A 4,198-nucleotide genomic window follows, 5' to 3' on the forward strand; every position below is an offset into this window, starting at 1 on the left:
TTGTAGGTTTGGTCCCCAGTCCAGGTTTGGGTGGATCAATGTTTCTCTCTCACATTGATGTTTCTCTCTCACTCTCTCCCTCTCCCTTTCTCTCTCTCAAAAATCAATAAAAAATATGTTTTAACAAGTAAATGGAAAAAGACCAACCAAAATTAATTTCTAGTTTGAGTCAAAATGTACATTGTACTCTTCCCTTCTTGGACTTATTAATAATGCTGGGAAACCAGCTATGATTTTTCAACAAATTTAATTTTTTTAAATCCTCACTCTAGGATATGCTTTATTGATTTTTTAGAGAGAGGAAGCAGGAGGGGAACATCAATGTGAGAGAAAGACATCAATTGTTTGCCTCCCACGCATGTCCTGGCCAGAGATTGAACCTGCAGCCTAGTTGTGTGCTGCGACTGGGAATCAAACCTTTTGGTGTACAGGATAACACTTGAACCAACTGAACCATCCAGCCAGGGTTCAGCAAGTTTCATTTTGATTAAAACAAAAAACTGCCCTGACCGGTTTGGCTCAGTGGATAGAGCGTCGGCCTGCGGACTGAAGGGTCCCGGGTTCGATTTCGATCAGGGACATGTACCTTGGTTGCAGGCACATCCCCAGTGGAGGTTGTGCAGGAGGCAGCTGTCGATGTTTCTCTCTCATCGATGTTTCTAGCTTTCTTTCCCTCACCCTTCCTCTCTGTAAAAAATCAATGAAATGTATTTTTTTAAAAAAAACTGAAATGGAATGATTAGGACTCTTTCTTTCATCTGTCCATTTCCTTTATTTTTGGGGGCCGGGGGGAGAAGTATAATTTAGTCTCATTTGTAATATGCGTGAGCATTTTTGCTGCTAGAAGATTATACAGTGATTAAACTATGATTGTATATATTTATTTTTATTTTTGATGTCAGCCTATTGTTTATTTGATGAACTCTTTCTTTTTTTAGTTGGTGTTTTAGTCTTCTCCTCTCTCTTCCCCCTGCATTCTCCCTGTAAAGCGCCTGTGCAGGCCCTGGTGTTGCATGAGCCCAGCCTCCGTGTGACAAAGTGGTGTCACTGCTGATTGGCATCTGGGCCTGAGATGCTGGAGCTAAACTGCAGCTCCCGTTGTTTCTTGCAAATGTCTGCCTCTCAGAACTGTGGAAATTGATGACCGAATAGTGTTGTACGAATAGTGTACGTATGATTCCGGACAGAGCAGCCTGCTTTTCTTTCATGCAGTGTGCTGAGAATATATGCAAAGCTTTCTTGGTCCCATGCCCTGAACTCTTTTATTTCCTCTAATATTTCAACCTTTTACAAATCATCAGTATCTTTAATCTCACTCTTATTACCAGCTCAAAACTCAGCATTGAAGGGGAAGTTGATTTGCTGTGTGACCTTGGGTTTGAATTCCCTTATCTTAAAATTGGGAGGATAGGCCTGCCTGTACTCAGGGGATGTGGTTTAGAAAAGCTAATTAATGATTATAAAGCAATTTGTAAACATGCTTAGCAGTGCAGAATCTGATTCAAATTCTTTCCTTTCTTTTCACGCCCCCTCGCCCCCCACAAGCACCTTTCATCTTCATGGGTTCATTTATTACTCCATTCCTTCATTCAACATCTTTTTCTTTTTTTACAGAGCATCATCTAGGTTCCAGACACTGCTTTAGGTGATGGGGACTCAGCAATGAATGCAATTGACTGCCCTTCTGGAGCTTACATTTTAGGAGGAAAGACAGATAATAAAATAATGAAACAAGACCTGGCTTATGTTTTTAAAGGGCTGTATTGAGGAGAATACACCATAGAGGCCTCTTCTGTATAATATCATTTTCTCTTAACTTAAAAGGATCTGTCTGTGGTTCCAAAGACTGGACATAGGTACAGGTACTGTTTCCTCTCCTTGATACAAGGGGACACATTCAATAATTTCTACAGAGGGTAGAAGAAACAGTCTTGCCATTGATTCGTTTCTACAGTACCTACCGTGTGTGTGCACCTAACACTGTGTGGTCAGTAGAACATTGTCTCCAAAGGATGTGGTCCTTGCCTGTGATGGGGAGACAGACACTCCAGCTGAGGACCCCAATTCAGTGGAACCCCTGCTCTGAGGAGGAGTGTCTATTCAAGGTGCAGTGGTGAGGACCATACCCGAGGAAGCCAGGGAAGGCTTACCCAGAGAAACAGAGTGGAGCTGGACCTTGAAGGAGATGGACCAGTGAGTGAAATGGACTCGTGTCAGGAGTGGCTTTCCAACCAGGGAACAGCTCTCCACAAAGGCCAGCAGCCTCAGAGCACAGCCTGGTGGCCTGTGCCAGTAGCCGTGTTTCAGTCAAGCCGGGATGTGGAGAAGGAAACATGGAGTTGTGGAAGGTGAGGCAAGACCCCAAGGGCTAGACCAGTGATGGCGAACCTTTTGAGCTCGGCGTGTCAGCATTTTGAAAAACCCTAACTTAACTCTGGTGCCGTGTCACATATAGAGATTTTTTGATATTTGCAACTGTAGTAAAACAGATTTACATTTTTGATATTTATTTTATATATTTAAATGCCATTTAACAAAGAGAAATCAACCAAAAAAAATGAGTTCGCGTGTCACCTCTGACACGTGTGTCATAGGTTCGCCATCACTGGGCTGGACTGAGGGTCAGGGAAAGCCCTTCATTCTGTCTCTAAGGAGACTGCGGGCCATGGCCCAGTGACTATGTCCCAGTCACAGAGCCGGACTGGGATGGAAAGCTCTCCTGGCGCCCAACATGGTGCTTTTTCTACTCCGACACGGTGCCTGGAATTTTTATTCCTGAACAGAGTAAGACCAGGGCCAGGGTTGACCACCGCAGTGAATTGGGTTACATCTGATACAGCAGCGGTTCTCAATCTGTGGGGGAGGGGGGCGGGTGCTGAAATCCAACCTGCTCTCTGCCAGCCACACTGCATCCTGGGCTGAGTTACAATCCTACCCCAAAGAAGAGCCATTTCTTTTGAATAAGGGCTCTCGAGCGAGCAGGGCCCTGGATGGCCTCCTGAGACGTACTCTGGCTCTGAGGGGCAAACACAGGGAGAAACTTCATTTCAACACCAGGACTTCCTTCTGTACTTGGCCTCTTAGTCCATGCTCAGAGCTAAAAATAGGGGTTTGGCGGGGAAACAGAAGGAAGGATGCCCACAGTAGAAAGGTCTCATGTACTCCCTCATGAGTACTTGAGGAGGCACCTCCTCCACTGCCCTTAAGACTCATTTCTGACCCTGGGAGTCTGGGCTCCCTGCAGTCTTCCTCCTAAGTGGGGCTCTGTCAGGAGCCTCACCGGCTCACACTGCCAGGCCTCTGGCCAGGAAGTATTGCTACAGAGGTGGTAGCTGTAGTCTAGTGTCTGTCACCGCAGAATCCCCAGCGATGGCGCCCAGGAATTTCACCAAGTTCCCCACATAATTTTATGGCCACTAACATTTGAGAAATTCTCTTTCTGTGTGATTTTTTCATATCCTGTTGATAAAGAAGAGGGAAAACATGCTGGAGCATCCTTCAGAAGCGAACCCAACCATTTTTAAATTAGTTTTCTTTCATTTAATAATCTACCTTGGACATCATTCATATGAGTGGAACAACTGCCTCATTCTTTTAATGGCTACATCCTTTTTCACTGTGCATATATACTATAATGTACCTAACTAATATTTTTCTGACTGTGGTATTTTCTCTAACTGTAAACTCAGTAATGGCTTGTATATCATGACCGGTATAATTTTTGTCTTATTTTTAAAGTGAAAAAAATTAGAAGAGTGTTTGTGAAATTTTTTTTTTTTCAGTTTTCTTTCGTAGGTAGGTATACTAGTTGAAATGTTAAAAATTGTTTCTTAGTTCAGGCTGTGATCAAAAGTTGGAAAGCCTAGATATAGAGAACTATGGATATTTAAAGCATCTGTCAGGCACCCAACATTGGAACTTGTGTTATCTTTCTGCGGGTGATAATAATAACTGCTGAACTTACTTTATGTGGCCACATGCAAAAATCAGGACTTTAAAAAATGTATTATTGCTCAGCCAGCTTGGCTCAGTGGTTGAGTGTTTGACCTATAAACCAGGAGGTCATGGTTCGACTCTTGGTCAGGTCACATGCCCAGATTGCGGACTCCATCCCCAGTGTGGGGCATGCAGGAGGCAGCCAGTCAATTATTCTCTCTCATCATTTATGTCTCTCTCTCTCCCTCTCCCTACCACTCTG

At 43.9% G+C, this 4,198-nt stretch overlaps 1 long non-coding RNA gene across 1 annotated transcript; it reads left to right on the plus strand.

Moving 5' to 3' along the window:
• The first annotated feature begins 919 nt into the window (after window positions 1–919).
• On the plus strand, window positions 920–2,203 carry LOC107181709. The gene is made up of 2 exons (XR_001512403.1): window positions 920–1,167; window positions 1,615–2,203. It is a non-coding gene; the product is annotated as an uncharacterized LOC107181709 (long non-coding RNA).
• Window positions 2,204–4,198: the final 1,995 nt, after the last annotated feature.

This window comes from Myotis davidii, unplaced genomic scaffold (assembly GCF_000327345.1).
Source record: "Myotis davidii unplaced genomic scaffold, ASM32734v1 scaffold168, whole genome shotgun sequence".
Taxonomy (NCBI): domain Eukaryota; kingdom Metazoa; phylum Chordata; class Mammalia; order Chiroptera; family Vespertilionidae; genus Myotis; species Myotis davidii.